Below are 21,083 nucleotides of genomic sequence, written 5' to 3' on the forward strand. Positions count from 1 at the left end.
TGCATAGTGACTGATGCATAGGAGTTTCACATTTTTCCCGAACAATGAATGTTAACTGAATATCCACTATGTGCCAGGCGGTGAGTATAAAGTTAGCTGATTATGAAACAGGCTGCCTACTGACAATAAAACAAGTCAAGCTGTGGGGATGACAGAGACACAGAAGAATTATAGGCAACAGAATGTATAAAAAAAATGGAAGTGTTCAACCCTCATTCCACAGAGGAGAATGCTGTGTCTATATGATTTGTCCAGAATCACCTGCCAGTTCCATTTGTTGCTCATTACACTGTCCTGAAAGGCCTCATGACTGCATTTAGAGTAAGAGGCCACAAGGCAAATATACAATAAGCTTCAGTTAAAGCAAGAGTTGTTTCATTTTCTCCCTTCAGAGCAATCACTGTTGCCCCCTCATGTGGACAAATGGAAAGAAGTTCCTGGAGGAAGAATGTAGTAGAAAGGGAGCAGAGGAAAGAAGGGAAAATTGAAAGGAGGTGGCTTCTCAAGAGCCACAGCCTTCTCATACCTTAGTTTTGTTTTATCTCTGCCGGCCATTAGTGATCACTAATATAATATAGGTCTTCATCTCCTTACAGATTATTGTAATAGCATCTTATTTGATATATTGAACTTCAATTCCTATTTTTCCTTCTAATCAATTTTAAACTCAGGTGACCAAACAGTCCTCCTCAACTCTAGAAGAATCACAGAATTTGAGATCCGGAATTAATATATACTTTAAAGATGTGTAATCAGGAGCCCAATTTATCATGGTTGCAAAAACAAATCCAGAACAGTTATGTAGCTTGTTCAAGGTCAAATAATGAATGTACTGCACTGGCATCCACTAAGATCTTTCTGCTGGTCCTCTCTACTGACTGATTCAGTAGAGAGGCTGGGAACATTTAAATAATCTCTGTGGATAAGACTCAGGTCCCTTAGGAAATCTGTCACACTTGGTTTAGAGTCTAGGGACACCTGTATACTTAAAGGCTATTTTAGAGGACTTTGAACACCTATCAAGGAAAAGCTCTGATTAAAACTAATGATGATTCAGAGTGAGTAGCTTTTCCTAGGAGTTTACAAGAGTAAAAAGGCTATGAAACCACAGTTTTAACTCTTTAGGAAAAAGAGGATCCTGGCATTTAAGATCTCTTGTGAAGTTTGTATTCTTCGTTCTCCAAAATACTTTAAAGGAACATATTCAATAATAAACTTCCCGGAAGACAAATGCATTAGAAATATATTGTTTGAAATGCCTTCATATTTAGGCTGAAAACTGATAGTAGCTCAAATATCCATGTTTACATTTTAAATGTATTTATCATTGTATTACATATATTTAACAAAGACTCTTTGATCATGACTTGGTGATTCTAAAAATGACCAGTTTACCAATAAGAAATGTAGGCTTCAAGCCCTTTGAGGTCATTGGCCATATCTTTTTCATTCTTATAGTCTAATTTCTTGAAACAGTTTTTGGGACAGAGGTGATAGTCAATAATGTTTGTTGATAAAAGAAGTAACTTTTCTCAAATTACAAGATACCGGGACTAGGATACAATAGTCCTAAGTACTGGTCTGCCACTTGGGCTAAAAAGATGGAATTGTGAGTGAAAGTCTATTTTTTTTTCCTTTGAGGATGTTTTTCAGTGTACTTCTAAGTGCAACTACCTGTACTTGATAGTACCTACATTTTTTTTAAATTTTATTTATTTATTTAATTTATTTATTTTTAAAGATTGATTTATTTGAGTGAGAGAGTGAGTGAGAGAGAGCACAAGCCAGGGGAGAGACAGAGGCAGAGGGAGAAGCAGACTCCCTGCTGAGCAGGGAGCCCGACTTGGGGCTCAATCCCAAGACCCTGGGATTATGACCTGAGCTGAAGGCAGATGCTTAACTGACTGAGCCACCCAGGTGCCCCAGTAACTACATTTCTATAGGCCCTGTTATTGGTGGTAATTTGGACCAATTCTCTTACTAAGGACACCAGAAAAACTTAGCAAAATATAAAAAATATCAGCTTGAAGGTGGTAGAGAGCTAACAAGATAGAAATTATAGTCTATGACCTGAGGGTTGATGGAGGCCCAGTGAATCACTTATCCATTCCATAGAAGGCTGCTGAGAGTATGGCCAGGAATGGGAGATAGTGATTAGAGTTCAAGATGCGCAAAGGGGGAAGGAGGATGACTCGGTTGAAGTCCCCTTGCTTTGGACAAGGAATCCGAATGGTTATATCCTAGAAGTAAAGGGGAGACATCTCCATTTCAAATCATCTCAACCCTGAGACTGGATTAGGGTAATTCCTTTAAGCTAATGCCCCCAAGCCTTTGGCAGAAGCAAACTGAAATTTTCTCTGGAGTAAAGTAATACCATTCTAGGCCTCAGATCATTTGTACCATTTTGCAAAAACTATGTCTAGTACACAATGAAAAATAATCAGTCACACAAAGAAACAAACAAACAAAAAACCCAACAGAAACAACAAAGAACAAAAACCAAGCAAAAGGGATTCAGATAGTGAAATGATCAGACTCAGATTTTAAAATAAGAATGCTTTCTATGTATAAATAAATAAAATGTAAGATTAAAAAATTTAGACACATAACTAGAAACTTGAACAAAAGCATCTGATGAAAATTTTAGAACCAAAAAATTCACTAACTGAAAATAAGAACTCAGGGTTGGGTATAATAGCATATTAGACACAAACAAAGAGAGAATTTGTGAACTAGAAGATAGTTGAGAAGAAACTATGCAGAATGAGGCATAAGAAAAAGGATGGAAAACACAGAACACAGGGAAAGCACATAGAAGATATAGTGATGAAGTTTAATATGCATGTAGTTGGAATTCTGGAAGGAAAGGAAAGATAGTATTGGGCAGAAATAATATCTGAATTAATGAATCCCCAGCAGGATATATAATATATATATTTCTAGTCCATACAGTTGACACATAGATACATCATGATAAAATGCTAAAAGACAAAGAGAAAAATCTTAAGAACTAGAGAAAATAAGAGTTTATCTTTAAAGAAACAATAGACTTAGAATTGACTTTTTAGTAGAATAGTCTGAAGCCAGAAAATGATGGCACAAAAACTTTAAAAGACTGAAAGCAAATATAAAAAGATAATTTTAGCGCGAGATGTTAACATATTCCGATGCTGATAAAATAGGCAGACAAAATATTCGGTGAGAACATAGTTTTGAACAACAATTAGCAAAGTTGATTATAAAGGCATATTGAGTACTTTTCCATAGTCCTTTACATATGAATAAGTTTATCAGTTTATATTATTTCTGTTTTGGCTCATGAAGCTGGAAGGGACAGCTGAGGATCTGGAGCCTTCAGGGTGGTTAGAACCTATGCTTATGTTATAGATTTATTGACCACTGGGTAACTTTACCTCTGTGTTAAGTTCTTACTAAGTACCAGGCCCTATACATAGCACAGAGATGAAAGTTGTAGTTATAACTACAGACAAACAAATCAGAAAATATAATGTGGCATTATAAGTGCACTGATAAAGCTTTACATAAGGAGCGGTGGGAACCAAGTCCTAATTCAGCCACAGGAGATAATGTCTGAGCAAAGTTTGCAGAAAGAAAAGAATATGGAGGAGAAGTGGCAATGTGGGACGGGGGAGTGGAACCACACTGAGCAAAGCCTCAGCTATGTGAGAGCATGACTGTTCAGGTCAGAGAACTGTCAGTCATTTGGAATTTCTGGAGTATAAAAGGTTGCTCGAGTTAGGGGTTATCTGGTTGCAAGAAACAGAAACTCATGCCAGCTGGCTAAAGTAAAGGAGGAACGAATATAAAAATAGGCAGGGATTATGTGAGACAAAACTGTGGGAAGCACAGCCAATATTACACAAACCCTCCTTTCCCCTTTCTCTCTCATCTTCTGGTCTCTAATCTGAGCTTTTCTTTGTATGTCTGCTTCACTTCCTCCGCAGATGGGCTTCTCTGCTTACTCATCTGCTTGAATGCTACTATGGCTGTCCCAAATAGTGGCCCCTGCTCTCCACCTCTGGCCTCCACCCAGTTTGCCCAACTTTCTTGCTTAGCAACCCACAATTATTACTTAACTCCATTTCCCAGTCCCAGTCCAAATTCCCAGGAGCTGTACAATCTGACTGGGCCAGTTTCAACATGCATGTAGATCAGGGGTCAACAAACTTATGGCTTATCAGGGGAGGGGAGAGGAGTTGGCAAATCTGGCCTGCCTTCTGCTTTTGTAAATAAAGTTTTAATGGAACACAGCCACACACATTCATTTACATGTTTTCTTTGGCTGCTTTGACATCACAAGAAAGAGTTGAGTAGTTGCAAAAGAGAACCTATAGACCACAGAGCTGAAAATATTTACTATCTAGACCTTTACAGAAAAAGATTGCTGACCCCTGCATCGGGTAGTGGGATGTGGAGACATAGGGCTGTGTAGAGGCTCAGGGGGAGACAGCTCCGGGAATCGAAGTTTTGAGAAGTGGATAACCTCTTTGCAGAAAAAGGATAATGTGGGGAAAAGGCAGCTGAGGAAGTATTTTGAGAAAGGAAATGTTTGAAGGCTCTAACAAGGAAAGAAAATAATCAGTCTCAAGTATGTGCTAAATTTTTCACACAAAGGCTGGAAGAGTGCAAGACAGTTACTCCTTAATCTGGGGAAGTTCATTAAGATGCTAAATTTAGAAGAGAGTGTCACCATAACTACCTTTAAATAACTCACTTGTGGCAAATTTCCCAGACCCTCCCTAGTTAGCTCTTGCTGAGATGAACTGGCTGAGGCACAATGTTCACGGTATGTAGAAAGATTTTTAAATGCATGTCCGAAAGGTTCAGTATTTACCTTTCAAAAGAGGAAGAGAAGAGAGGCATTGAGAGAATGAGACAGACAGTTAGAAAGACAAAGGCAGACAAAGACTTGGGGAGTAAGAGGAGCCGAAATCTAGCATTTACTGTTTTGGTAAACTTGAGATCATTCCGAGGAAAATTCCAAGGAAAGACTTTTTGGTTGAGTAGAAAACGATTAGAGTTTTTAAAGCTCTAGTGATCATTCTAGTGCTTGATATATTCAAAGTATTCTGAGCACATTCAGCAGCATTGACATCACCAGAAGTTTATTAGAAATGCAGAATCCCAGGCCCTACCCCAGAACCACTAAATAAGAATCTGCATTTTTAGAACGCCCACAGGTGATTCATATACACATTAAAGTATAAGGAGCACTTAATTAGAATGGCAGTTTTCAGATTATTCAAAGTAGAGCAATAGTGTTTTGTTTTCTTTGAATGAGACCTTACATGGAATCCAACTATAAAACAGAATAGAGTGGACCTGCCCTAGTTGAAAATGGGCTGATATTGAAAGGCTGGGAAAGCCCAGGCATTTTCATCCAGTGTTCCTCCAACACCACAGTTTGAAAACCACTGATCTAATGGATCAAGCAGAACTACTATCAGAATCTTTAGGGCCAGGATCTGTCAAGTTTCCAAGCACTCCCTCTCTCTCTTTTTTTAAAGATTTAAAAGAGAGAGAGAGAGAGAGAGTGGAGGTAGTGGGGGAGAGGCAGAGGGAAAGAGAATCTCGAGGATCTCAGGCAAACTCCTCACTGAGTGCAGAGCTCGTTGCCGGGCTCCATTTCATGACCGAGATCATGACCTGAGCTGGAGCCAGGAGTCAGAAGCTTAACTGACTGAGCCACTCAGGTGCCCCACCCAGGCTCTCCTTTACTTCTACCTCATTGAGAACTTCTACAATGAATCCCTAATAATGATAGGGTATGTCCTGCCTTGAGAGAGTTGAAATTTTTTTTTAAGATTTTATTTATTTATTAGAGAGAGAGAGAGAGAACACAAGCAGGGGGAGTGGCAGGCGGAGGGAGAAGCAGGCTCCCCACTAAGCAAGGAGCCCGATGCGGGACTTGATCCCAGGACCCTGGGATCATGACCTGAGCCGAAGGCAGATGCCCAACCAACCGAGCCACCCAAGAGTCCCGAGAGTTGAATATTAAAGACCTGGAAATCACCGATCTAGGCCCCTTCTCTCAAAGATGGGGAAACTAAGGCTTAGAATGTGACCAATGAAACTCAATTAAAACATAGGCACATTTAAAACTGTGGAAAGAGCCAAGATGTCCATCGACAGAAGATGTGGTATATATACACAATGGAATATTATACAGCCATCGAAAGGAATGAGATCTTGCCATTTGCAACGATGTGGATGGAACTGGAGGGTGTTATGCTGAGTGAAATAAGTCAATCAGAGAAAGAGATGTATCATATGACCTCACTGATATGAGGAATTCTTAATCTCAGGAAACAAACAGAGTTGCTGGAGTGGTGGGGGGTGGGAGGGATGGGGTGGCTGGGTGATAGACATTGGGGAGGGTATGTGCTATGGTGAGTGCTGTGAATTGTGCAAGACTGTTGAATCACAGATCTGTACCTCTGAAACAAATAATGCAACATATGTTAAAAAAAAGAAAAAAGAAGATAGCAGGAGGGGAAGAATGAAGGGGAGTAAGTTGGAGGGGGAGACGAACCATGAGAGACGATGGACTCTGAAAAACAAACTGAGGGTTCTAGAGGGGAGGAGGGTGGGGGGATGGGTTAGCCTGGTGATGGGTATTAAAGAGGGCACATTCTGCGTGGAGCACTGGGTGTTATGCATAAAGAATGAATCATGGAACACTACATGAAGAACTAATGATGTAATGTATGGTGATTAACATAACAATAAAAAATTTAAAAAAAACATAGGCACATTTAAAACTATACTGATCAATCACAAGAGGCTGCTATTGATTGAATATTGCCCCCCCAAATTCATATGTGATTAGGTCATAAGAGGGGAGACGGAATGGGATGAGTGCCTTCATGAAACAGACCCCATGGAACTCCTGTGCCCCTTCCATCATGGAAGGTTATAGTGAGATGACCAGCCATGAACTGGGAATTGGGTTCTCACCACACACCAAATGCTGGGACTTCCCAGCCTCTAGAATTGTGAGAAGTATACATATATGTTGTTTATAAGCCACCCAGTCATTGGTATTGTGTTATAGAAGCCCAAATAGACTGAGAGGGAAACCTAAAGCATCAATAATTCCTACGGACCAAAAAATGCTAAAATTCCATATCCCTTCCCTGGTCCCTCCCTCCTTAGCAGTCAAGTAGACAATTTGTACAGTTTTTAAAAGCTGTAGGTATAGGCTCAGGTTAGAATCCTGGCTCTGCTATTTACTAGCCCAGGCAAAATATTTCAACATTTTCTTAACCTCTTCCTGTCCAAAATGAAGATAGCAATCCCAGCCTCAGAGGAGTGCTATGAGGCCAACGTATGTGTAACAATGGAGCACATGACCAGGTGAATAATAAGTGCTCAGTAAATGCTAGCTGCTCATGTTATTTTTTAAATGAACAACTAAAGGGGCGCCTGGGTGGCTCAGTTGGTTAGGCGGCTGCCTTCGGCTCAGGTCATGATCCCGGAGTCCCGGGATCCAGTCCCACATCAGGCTCCCTGCTCAGCGGGGAGTCTGCTTCTCCCTCTGACCCTCCCCCCTCTCATGTGCACTCTCTCTCTCTCACTCTCTCTCTCTTTCAAATAAATAAATAAATAAATCTTTAAAAAAAATAAATGAACAACTAAAAAGTCAACCTACTTCAATTTTAGGAATTGCCCAAAAGGATTGCATAAGAGAAGCTAGAGAAGTTGGTTTCCTTTTCTACTGCTAGAAGAATAAAATCAAATTTTATCTATAGCAATTGGTTATCTCGTAAATAGAGTTTATTCAAAATTAAATACTGCAGTTGTGAAACTGACTTTTGATAAATGAGGTAATTATTTAGGAAGGCAGTATTAAAGAGATTCCAAATTATATTGTAGCAAATACAAATTTTTGTTCCCCAGTAGTGTTTCATTTAGAGTTAGGCACTTTTAGAAACTATGATCAATTGCTTCACTCTGTCTCTTTGATTGTGCAAGCCCCAAACCTTGAAGTCACCTTTGGCTCCTCTCTTTCTCTTTAAAATATGTCTAGAATCTGACCCCTTCTCCCCACCTCTACTGCCACCACCCTCCTCAAAGCCATAGTCCTCTCTCGCCTGAATGACTTTAATACTTCCTAATTCCCTGCTTCTCCTCTTGCGCCTAGGCAGTATTTCCTTACCACAGCAGCCAGAGTGATCCTCTTAAAATCTGTTTGTGTAACACCTCATCTCAAAACTACTCCATGGCTTCCTCATTTCACTCAGAATAATGCCAAAGTCCTTATAATAGCCCACCACGTTTTACATGATCTAACCCTACCAACACCATCATTGGCCTCCCTGCTCTTTCTTGACAGTGCCAGGCACGCCCAGCCCTATGACCTTTGCTTTCTGCCTGGAATGTTCTTCTTCCAGATATCTGCTTAGCTAACTCTCTCACTTCCTCTAAGTCTGTGCTTAAATTTTACTTTCACAATGAGGCTTCCCTTGGCCTCCTTATTTAATGCTGCAAATTATCCCCAACCATGTCCCAAGAATCCTAATCCCCTTTCCCTATTGTACCTTATCTTTTCGCATAGCAATCATCATCTTCACACATGCTACATAGCTTATTTATTATGTTTTCCTTAAGTCTGGCTCCCAGACTAGAATGTAAGCTTTACAGGGACACCAGTCTTTCTTCTGTCCTCTGATATATTCTAATTATCTAGAATACTGCTTGGCGTATATTATACACTCAAAAAAATTTTGTTGAATTCACTTATTAGTTTTGTGGTTATTAGTTTTATGTGTGTTTGTTGCACTGCCTTACTTGGACAAAGATTAAACAAATGGACAATAATTTAACAAAGCCAATGATTACATCGTTTGGGGGTTTTCCATTTTCTTTTGACTTCTCTTTGTTTTCAATTTCTTCTTCATGCTACGCTGAACCCCCCCAAAATGTCCTAAATACAACTTTAAGCTGATGTGCAGATTTCCTCACCTAAGAATCAGTGCTGCCCATGTTGCCCTTCTCATCCTCAGCCATACCCAACCTGCTGATAGAGCACAACTTTTATGTCTAAATAGCCATTATTTTTGGGACTGCCTGGTCGTACATATTGGCTCAGAGGCACTCATTCTCAAACCAATAGTTCAGGTTGGGACTAATGCAGTAAAGAAGGGAGAGAATAGTAGTGGTGCACAGAGAAAGATTTGGAAGTTGGCTCATCTAGGGGAAAATGATGAATTTTTGTTAATCCTCCCCCCATGGAACAAGAAAAAGAAGACAGATTGGAGGATGGCATTAATAAAGTTGTGTGCTATTCACTGTGGCTTATGAAATCCACCCCTGGCTCCTTTACAAAATCTTCAGCAGAATCTACATTGCCTATAAATATTTGATGGATGGATTTTCTTTTGAAGGGATCTGAATATGTTCTGGTTCCTACTTCAAGGTTGACAAAGGGGCAAAAGAGGAGGCTTTCCATGGCAGGGCTACACAAGGAACATTTTAGGTGTGGAGATTGGCAGTCTTCTGGGGTTGCCTCTCTGCCATGGGTTAGGGTAATGGGCCACGCGAAGGAAGGTTGACTTCCTGCCTCTGCCAGGGTACAGCGTGTAGGTCCCACAGCTTGGGAGGGGTGAAGCTCACAGCTGGGGGACAGTGAGTGCACACAGTCATGGGATGGAACCCTGAGGTGCCTACGAGCAGCTGCATTCATCCTGAAAGCATCCCTGTGCAAGACATTAAGTAACAAATTAAAAACACCAAGATGAGTTGAGAGAGAGGAGAAGAAGAAAGAAAAGTATTTGATATTTTAGTATCTTTAGCATTGCAGTGCATTGGCACTTTTTCTGCTTTTTGAACAAGATGCCATATTTTCACATTTCACTGGGCCCTACAAATAATGTGGTCAATCCTATCTGTAGGCATTCTACTTCTTTTTCCTTTCTAAGTAACAGACTATAACATCTGAGTGGTGATGTGTCTTCCATTAGTGAAAATAAGCCAATTTTTACAACATATACTATTATTAATCTTCAATTACCTTTGATGGATTTAGCAAAGGGGAAGCAATTTTTTCCTATACCCATAAGAATCACTCTATCATTAAATTCACTTTATTATATGATTTAAAATGAATAAGCAGGGAAGAAAATTTAGTACTTGTCAGTAAAATTCCATTTTAAATTGCAGTAATTTCTCTTCTGAATGTTCTTGATATCCAGCAATCATGATATAAAATGTTGCTTATGTATAGATATTATATTACATAGGAGAATTTATTTTCAGTTCTGTGGCAGTCGAGTCTTCTAAGAATAAAATAAGCATTAAAAATAATTGAAACTTTGAAATATGCATTTCTTACTGATATGATTGCTGTCTCTTGTGTTAGGGAAGTGGTATTGCTTGGTAGAAAGAATCCAAAATTCTGAAATAGAAGCAGAAAATGGGCAAATTATTTAATCTTTCTAGCTCTCAATTTTATCTTTGTTAAATAAAGACCTTCAACTAAGTGGCAAATCTCTCAGTTTTCTTCCAACCCTGGCGTTTAATGATACTTGAATCATGCTTTAAACACATACACACATACTCTATTTTCTTTAACAAGTACTGCTACTATTAAACTATCTTTAATAACTATGGTCTTAGAACATGTTTGCATGTAAGTAATAGAAACCTACTGAATTTGCTCAAGTAAAAATTCTTTTTTCCTTTTTTTTTTTTAAAGATTTTATTTATTTATTTGAGCGAGAGAGCATGGGCAGGGGGAGAAGGGCAGAGGGAGAGGTTCTCGAAGCAGACTCCCCACACTGAGCAGGGAGCCTGATATGGGGCTCAATCCTAGGACTCCAGGATTATGACCTGAGCCGAAGGCAGACACTTAACCGACTGAGCCACTCAGGCGCCCCAATATGTTATTTTAAAAGGAGTTGCATTATAAAAATACTTTCGTAGTCCACAAAGAAACAGAGGACGACTAAGCCACAGGAAAGACAGGAATCAATACATTTCAGTACTTTCAGTATCAAGATTTTAGAGCTCTTTGCTCTTGTGCTCTACCATGAATGTGCCTCAGCTACCAAAGTATTGAGATAGAAAACCTAATTTGCTGAAAAGGCTTGTTTCTCCTTGGTCAGATGTCTACCTTTGATCCAATCAGCCGTGGCTCAGGAGAATACAAATGTGATAGAAACAGGGCAGCCAGACTACTCAGTCAGGATTTATTCAAAGGTTACACACTGTTCAGGTAATAACTAGATACAGTGTATAATTCAGCTAATGATGGTGTCACTTTGAACAAGTCTGAACTACCAGTGGACTTATTTTTTCACAAGCAGATACTGCGTTTCATATTCTTTTGGAAAATATCTTCAGATCTGTAAGAGAAAAAAAAATACCAACCTAAATTCAGTTAATCTGGCAAATAAATTTTCCCCTTCTATTTACTTCAGTGTCTGTGTTGCCACTTGATAAGAGAAACGTATTGAACCTCACTCATTGCTCTTCTGGGTCCATAGAATCCTTTCCCAAACCAATTAAGAAGCTCAAATGCCACATGTTCAATAACAAACATGATAGAATGAATGCATTCTTTTTATATTTACCACATTATTTTATTGTTTTATTTTTTTAAAGATTTTATTTTTATTTGAGAGAGAGAGAGACAGAGAGAGCACGAGCAGGGGGAGCAGCAGAGGGAGAGGGAGAAGCAGACTCCCCACTGAGCAGCAGAGGGAGAGGGAGAAGCAAACTCCCCACTGAGCAGATGTGGGGTTTGATCCCAGGACCCTGAGATCATGATCTGAGCCAAATGCAGATGCTTAACCAACTGAGCCACCCAGGCGCCCCTTACCACATTATTTTAAACATAAATTGTGTGTCAAAGATGCAGATCATTGATTCCATCCATCCTCCCCTCTAGAAGATTCTGACTTGCCTCCATCACAACAGAGCCCTTCTGGCCTATTTGTACTATGTGACCTCACCCCTCCCCTGGATTCAGGCAAGTAAGTCATGGGTAGACACTTGGCTGGCCCAAGAGGCTGCACCCCATTGCACAGCTAAATCAATCAAATTTTCCTTTTTGAACATTTGAAAGAGGAAACACAGAAACCTAGGGAGTGGGTAGCTATATCGCTTTTATAGGGGAGCTGGAGGGAGTGACTGCCCTGTTCTCACCCTTGCCTTTCCTTGAATTCTGTAAGATTATTAATTCTTATAGTATAGATCAAGAGTATAATAAACACATGGACTAATTTGAGTAGGTTACATGAAATAAAACTTGCTCTAAAGCAAATAGAAAAAAAAATTTAAATACCATTAAGTATTTTTTCTTTAAAAAAAAAATTATTTCCTGAAACTTAATAGTTCTCAAACTTGAGCATGCATCAGAATCAGCTGGAGGCTTGTAAAGTGCAGATTGCTGGGTCCCATCCCAGACTTTCTGATTCAGTATGTCCAGGATGGGATGAGGGCATTATATTTCAAATTTCTTAACAAGCTCCCTGGTGATGCTGATCTTTCCGGTCCAAGGAACACTCCTTGAGAAACAATGCCCTAGAAATAATTATCTAAAATGACCATATCAATGGGGCACCTGGGTGGCTCAGTCGTTAAGCGTCTTGCCTTCAGCTCAGGTCATGATCCCAGGGTCCTGGGATCCAGCCCTCCATCGGGCTCCCTGCTCTGCGGGAAGCCTGTTTCTCCTCCTCCCACTCCCCCTGCTTGTGTTCCCTCTCTCCCTGTGTCTCTCTCTGTCAAATAAATAAATTTTAAAAATCTTTAAAAAAAATAAAATGACCGTATCAAGAAATAAAAATAAAATAACCATATCTAACATGACTTTTTTTAAAACCCCAAATTAAGATTCTTCAGAACATAAGAGTGTCTAAGAGTTCACGCCCTGGTTGAAGCCAGATAACCTAGATGCAGATCCTAGCTCAACCACCTACAAGTGGCTGAGCTTGGGCAAGATACTTAACATTTCTGTGCCTCTTCATCTATTGAGTAGAGAATGTAATAGACAACACCAACAAGCAGCCTAGCACTATATAATTACAGGCATTCATATAGACTCCAACATATGAATGGCAACCCCTAGAATTGTGCAAAGGGACCATCTTGTTAGGAATACCTACCTGAGGGAGTTGTGACAGTTAAGATCCTTATAAGGATTAAATAAAATGTAATGCATATGAAGCGTTTAGAATAATACCTGGCACATGGTAAGGGCTCATTAGATACTATGAGAAATTGGTCCCGATCTAAGCTATGCAAAGAAAATCTTGAAAACATAGTCATTGTGACTGCATTCTTAGTTAAGAATTAAAGGAATGCATGTACCACTATGCAGGCATAGTAGATTAAAAATGTTTTTTTCTAAGAGATAGATGCTTTGGAGAGCAAGGCAGTAGAAAAAGAAAATATGACCTTAATTCTCCCAGGACACAAAACTACCCTTTACCCCATACACATATCTAATATAAAATTAAGCAAATAACCACTTCTGTCACCAAATATTCTTTTAATATCCTGAAATATTAATACTCTATCAAGAAGTAGTTAGTGCTCTGTATAGTTTGGAACCTAATGATTTTTTAAATTAAGTCAATTTACTTCTCTAATATACTGTGTCCTGATTTAAAATACTACTGTAGGGCATAAGTGGTAGATTGTACAATTTTATTTGACAAGATAAGAAAGTGCTTTAAGTAGGGAAACAGTTAAAAAACCAATGTAGTAGTTGAAACTATAGGAGTAGTACAAGCCAAGTGAGCTTGGTGCCATAAGAGAAGTCCTTTGAGACATGTATGTGAATGTTCATAGCAATATTACATAAGAGCCCAAACCCAGAAACAATACAAATGTCCATCAACTAGTAAATGATTTAACAAAAATAAATGAAATATGATATATTAGCTATTACTATGCCCAAATCACTCCCAACATGTAGTGGCTAAAAACAACAAGTGTTGGGGCACCTGGGTGGCTCAGTTGGTTAAGTGGCTGCCTTTGGCTCAGGTCACGACCCCACGGTCCTGGGATTGAGCCCCACATCGGGCTCCATGCTCAGCAGGAAGCCTGCTTCTCCCTCTCCGACTCCCCCTATTTGTGTTCCCTCTCTTTCTGTCTCTCTGTCAAACAAATAAATCTTTAATAAAACAAAAAAAAACAAAAACAAGTGTTTTTATCACTGTTCCTGTGGGTCAGAAATCTGGACCTTGCTTAGTTGGGTAACTCTAGTCTCTCTCTCTTGTTGCAGTCAAGGTGTTGCTCAGGGTTGCGGTCTCATCTGAAGCCTAGACTGCAAGGAGGGGGCATCTGCTTCCATGCTTATTCACGTGGTGTTTGCAACCTTCAGATTCTCTTTAGTTATGGCCAGAAACATCAGTTCCTTTGCCATGGGGGATCTCTCCATAGGGCTGCTTACAACATGGCAGCTCAGAGGAAGGGATTCATGAAAGAGAGAGAGAGAGTAAGAGCCCCCAAGAGGGAATAGTCTTTTTATAACCTAATCTCAGGAATGACATCCCACCACATTCTATTCATTAGGAGCAAGTCACTAGGTCCAGCCCACTCTCAATGGGAAGGGACCACACAAGCGCATGAATACCAGGAAGCGGGGGTCATCTAAGACCATCTTAGAAGTTGCCCACCAGTGTGGTATATCCATACAACAGTACTGTTCAGCAATAAAGCAGGAACAAACTACCGAGATATGCTGCAAATGGGTAAACCTCAAAAACATTAGACTAAGTCAAAGAAGTCAGACTTAAAAGACCAGATACAGTACTGTATAATTCTATTACTTAACATTCTGAAAAGGCCAAACTATCAAGACAGAAAGAAAATCAGTTGTTACTTAGGGCTGGGGGTTTGAGTGGGGAAAGCAGAATTTGGGGGGATGATGGACATGTTCTAAACTGGATTATAGTGCATAGCTACACATCTCTATATATTTACCAGAAATCATTAAGTTGTACACTTACAAGAAAAATGGCATGGGATACAAAACAACTGGCCTGTTCTTTTCAAAAACTCTCAATTTCATGAAAGGCAGAAGAATCATGTCAGATTAAAAGAAATGAAAAAGGCATGACACCAACTGCAATGTGTGATCCTGGATTGGATCCTGAATTTGGGGGGAGGGAATGGTGGGATGCCATAAGAATATTATTGAAAGATTGGAGAAGTTACATATGGACTGTAGATTAGATAATACTATTGTACAATGTTAAATTTGCCAAATAATTGTCCTGTAGGTAGGAGAATGCCCTTGTTCTTCATAAATACATGTTCTTTAGTGGTAAAGTTGCATGTTTTCTGCAACTACCTCTCTAGTTCAGGAAAAAAAATTACATGTGTAAAGAGAATGTGGAGGAGTGATAGAGTAAATGTAGTTCATTGTTAACAACTGGTGAATCTGGGTGAAGGATGTATAGGAATTCTTTGTATTATTCTTACAACTTTCTTAAGTTTAAGATAATTTCGAAATAAAAAGTTTAAAAAAAATAAAACAAATCTTTGAATGAATTCTCTCTTAGCTTCCAGCTAGGATCAAACACAGCTATCAGCACAAATAGAAAAACCAACTACAGAAAAAAGGAAACAAATAATTTTGACCTACTACTTGTCAGGTACTGTTTTTCTTTGAACTAATTCGTGTAACACCATTTATAGCACTGGTTCTTGACTTCATCTGCCCATTACAACCACTTAGGGAGTTTTAAAATTCCCTATGCCCTTGCAACATCCACACAGGTAAATTTAGAAGCTCTGGGAGTGGGACCCAGGCAGCAGTGTTTCTAAAGTTCTCCAGGTGATTCCACTGTGCAGCCAAGGTTGGGACCACTGCCTTGGACCTAAAGCTTTATTACGTCCCTTTTACAGTTGTCAAAGTGGGGGGAGGCCCAGGGAGATTCTATAACTTGCCCATGGCTACACAGCTTGTGGAAGTGGCAGGGGGTAGAGCTGGACTTGGACATACAGAAAACGGAGTGTATGGGGATGTCTAGGTGACCCTATTTTCAGGCTCTTTCCACCACACTTCCTGGCCATTTGGGGACTTCCCCAGGCTTTCCCCAGCTTGGCCTACACAAGGAGCTGAGCTGCATGCTGCAAAATACAATCAGACTTGCTTTGGATTTTAAGGAACTTTAGAAAAACTCTATAAAGCACATAGCTGTTTTGTGACCAGGTGAAATCCGGTGATGGGAGTAGATTCAATCAAGAAAGTCTTCTTTGATAAGTAGTCAGAAAAGAGAAATTGACATCTCTAAACATTTTTTTCTCATGAAAACCTTTATCTCCTTTCAACATTTTTTTCTCCACTATTTTCCTCCTTGGCTTCTCCTGAAATTTCCTTCGACTAGACAAAACAGACCTAATTTTTTAAATTGTAAAACAAGGAATTTTGAAAAGACTTCACTCCAAATTTAGAATAATTAAATATGTTTCCTTGAAGCCATGTTTCCCATTAACTTGCAAATCATTAGGAAGAATTATGTCTCATTTTAGTTTAGTCCTATCTATTAATTTTTCATATTGCTGAACAGATAACGTTCATGTTATAAACCTTAATTGCTGCTGCTCCTAGGTTTTCCAAACATTTAGAAATAAGCCTTTTCAAGTGCTATTTAAGCTGAAGAAGGGGAAATTTGACCCACAGTTTATCACTTAGCTCATTAACATACTAATATGACTATAATTTGCATTTGACTAGGGGGTTGTGCTTTCACCCCTGTAATCTTGTTGGTGGAATATCACAGTTTTGGGTTGATTTTTAAGACAAATTGTATATCTACACTGGGGAAATAAGGTGGTGTTAATACAAGAAGCTTGGAAGTGAATTAATTGCTTTGAAACAATCCCATGTTGGTTTAGCCCCTTAGGTGGTGTTATTTGCACAGCTCTCACAAATGCTAATGATCAATTCACATTGGCATTTAAACAAAATCAACCCGAAGACATTTCTCACACTTCCTAATGAATGATTCCTTTTTTCTTAGTCTCAGACTTACCTAGGTCCTGGGGTCATCTAGAGTAGCTCCATTTTTATAAGAGAAATTGTGGCTGAGACTTCTAATAGCTTTTTCACATAACTAGTTCAGAATGACCCAGCTCTTTTCTAGCCACTGATGCAAAACTTTTACCTTGATGTGGATACCCATGGGAAGGAAATTAATATAGGGCTCTATTGATGGCAATCTTGCTGTAATTGAGATTTTTATTATTAAAAAAGTAATTAAATATTTTTAAGTAATAACATGTTATTCTAAAATATTCTGAAAATATGTTAGAAGGTCTGCAGTAAAAAGCACACTCACTGTATAGAGAGGCAGGATATTTCTGATACAATAACACCATTGTTTTCTGAATGTGCTATAGACTGAATGTTTGTGTTCCCCCAAAATTCATATGCTGAAACCTAATCCTCAGTGGGATGATATTTTGGAGGTGGGGGCTTTGGGAGGGGATTGGGTCATGAGGATTAATGACTTTATAAAAGAAACCCCAGGGGCACCCGGGTGGCCTGTTGGTTAAGCCTCAGACTCCTGGTTTCAGGTCAGGTCATGATCTCGGGGGGTTGTGGGATCAAGCCCTGTGGTTGGGCTCTGCACTGGGCACAGAGTCTGCTTGTCCATCTCCCTCTGCCCCTTCCTGCAGCGTGCACTTTCTCTCTCAAATAAATAAATAGATAAAATATTTTTAAAAATTAAAAAACAGAGTACATTGTAGAGACATGCTATATTGCAAGGGCCTAGAACAGTAACTGGCATATATTAAAATCTCAATAAATATTTACTGAATGAATGGATGGATGGATGGGGGAATAAATGAGACCTTAGCAATACAAACCAGCAGGGAGGAAAAGAAAGCTAGGATTGGTACAGGCAGGCTAGTGCCTGCAGCAGATAATCCAATATGGTACAATATACAGTGACCATATTCCTGTTTCTAAAGAGTAGAACAACTCAGGTATAATCAGACTCATTTTGGCAGGTGGGGTTAGATAGAGGCAGAAATGTTAACCTGATCACTATTCTCCACCCTCAGCTAATATATTCCTTCCTTCTCTGTCCTATCTATATGTGTTGCTAAGATTCCATCATTCCTAGCACCTAAGCCTGCCCATCACCATCTGTAGGACAAACAGAAATATCTATCTATCTATCTATCTATCTATCTATCTATCTATCTATCTCTCTGTCTATCTATAGCACCCATGATCTAAATAGCTAACCTAAGTAACCTGGGTTGTGTCTAGACGTGGCATAGATAAAAGCTAGTTATATGCACCAGTATTGTCTTAGTTCAGGCTGCTATAACAAAGTACCATAGACCAGATGGCTGATAAACAAAAGAAATTTATTTCTCACAGTTCTGGAGGCAGGAACTCCAAGATCAGGGTTTCAACATGGTTGGATTCAGGTGAGAGCCCACTTCTGGGTTGCAGACTGCTGACTTCTCATTGTGTCCTCACATCACAAAAAGAGGGTGAGAGATCTCTCTGGAGTCTCTTTTATAGGGGCACTAAACCTATTCATAAGGGCTCTACCCTTCTGACCTAATTATTTCCCAAGGGCCCTACCTCCTAATACCATCATACTAGGGGTTAAGATTTCAACATATGCATTTTGAGGGGACATAAACATTCAGTTCATCATAAGTATCAAACCCTAAAAACATCATCTCCAACATTTCAGAAAGCTAGGGCTGAGGCACCATAGGCCAATTACATAGATTCAGTAATAACATTCATTTGCTTCATATGAGTCCATATTTGTATTTATACCAAAGTTCTTATACGCGCAAGCAGAATTATATACCATTTGGTAAGATTCTGCTTATTAAACTGACTAACAAGGTAATTCTTTGGGCCTAGGCAATTTGAGAAAGATACAACAAGAATTTGCACAGAAAATAGCAGTAATCTTCTAAATACAGCCAAGTCAATTGTTTCTGTTGTGCACTAACAGAAAGACTCCTGGGCTTTAGTAGATAGCCCACTATGTAATCATCCTGGCTGAATAGCCTCAGATACTTTGTTTTGAAGGGAGTGCAGAAATCCTGCAGGTTTAATTGCCAATAAATCAGCATGACCTCCACTCCCTGGCAGTCCTTTTTTACAATGATCTTTTCAACCAGAAAATGAAGAGATGGATTTTACAGTGTGTGCGTACTGCCTAGGGTGAGAGAACAGAATTACACTTGCCGTGTTCTCCATTACAGCCCATGCTAGATAATGAAGGACTCTATTAATGACATGTTCTGTTTGCTTTTAGGTTATTTTCGTCCTGTATTATAGTTATTTCTTTTTGTTATTATGGAGAGCTGTCTTTCCTTTTTTTAAAAAAAATCCTTCTATCATTTGTTAATTCAATATTTTATCATCACCAGAGATTTTAGTCCCTAGTTAATTCACAAGAATTTGCATTAAGATATTCTGGCTCACTCAAAAAGCTATTCACAAACTGATTGAATTAGATGTTACTCTTAGCTGATTTTCAGGTTTGTCTTAAAAAGTAACTACTTTAAATTAATATTTCTTCTATGACTTAACTAATACAGAGATTTTAACACTCATCCACATGCAGGTGTAACATAACCTGCTGTTTGTACTTCTGAACTATTTGAATGTTCAAGTTTATTTTGAGTGAGCAGTATTTTGTGGCATATATTTATATATTTAGATTCTATTGTATGAACACTATAAGAAAACCATAAAATTTAAAACTACTAAACAACAGTACTTAATTCTCAAGTGCCACTGCTATCTGTTCTGAATTTAGGGTGTTGCTTTTCTTACCTGAAAACAGAGAACTGGTGCAGATGATTTCTTGAAGCTCTATCTAGCTTTAAGATCTCTGATGCAACCTGCCTGGTCAGGAGGTCATCTTCCTGTGGGCTGTGTGCTGGACCATACTGTTGTGCTGACAATATACATTTAAAAAAAAAATGTTTTAGGATTGAGAAGATTCTGGGATGATAGCAGCAGAACATAGTGTTTTAATCTCTCCAAATCCCTGCATAACAAAACATAGAGCCACTAGATAGCAAGACCAAAAACATTTACAATAAAATTAGGTGACAGAGTATCCTTAGAAAACCCACAATACAAGCAAATGAAAACAAGTCACCAAAATCCACAAGTCCTGCCATTTGTGTGGTAGAAAGCAGAGGAAAGCAATAGGACTTCTAAGTGAACCTGAAAACAGAGCAGAGAAAAATGGCCAAAGATATCTGCTGAAAAGTGCAAAAGACTGGAGAATAACAGCTAAAATTAGGAGGTAGTTCCCCCACTCCAGTGACAGATGAATGCAAGAGGTCTCCAGTAAGGATGGAAGGCACTAGAACAGTTTGGTCCCAATGAACTCATGCAGAAGCCCAGCCAGCACTCCTTTCAGTACAGAGCCTGACCCAGACTCCTGAAAGCAGAATCAAAATTGATCAGGATAAAGACAATAGAAACAAAAGAAAGAGAAGAGCCACAGCCAGGAAATCTCAGAAAGTAAAGAGTTAATTTTTTAAACACTTTATGGAAATAAAAGAGGGAGCTCTGTGAAGTTAGCCAAGCTATCCGGAACCATGCCACCTTCCAAAAATTCAGAAAAACTTTTTTCACATAAAAATGGGCAGCATATCAGTTACTATATGAAAAGAAAGATAATAAGGAGTACAATGACATCAGACAGTGAAGGCACATCAGAAACATGTTCACAGCATACATTAAGACTATAAGCTTTAATTTCTTTTTTTTTTTAAAGATTTTATTTATTTATTTGAGAGAGAGAGAATGAAAGATAGAGAACATGAGAGGGAAGAGGGTCAGAGGGAGAAGCAGACTCCCTGCTGAGCAGGGAGCCCGATGTGGGACTTGATCCTGGGACTCCAGGATCATGACCTGAGCCAAAGGCAGTCGCTTAACCAACTGAGCCACCCAGGCGCCCTATAAGCTTTAATTTCAAAATAATCTAAAAGATATCAAGATATGAAAAGAAAAACCGTAAGTCAGATTTTATTGTAAACTCAGAAACGAGATGATAGAACTCAGAGAATTAAAAATGAAAGAAAAATCACTTCAGAAATGAAGT

This window comes from Eumetopias jubatus, unplaced genomic scaffold (genome assembly GCF_037043125.1).
Source record: "Eumetopias jubatus isolate StellerSeaLion01/CBP00866 unplaced genomic scaffold, mEumJub1_p1.0 scaffold_9, whole genome shotgun sequence".
Taxonomy (NCBI): Eukaryota; Metazoa; Chordata; class Mammalia; order Carnivora; family Otariidae; genus Eumetopias; species Eumetopias jubatus.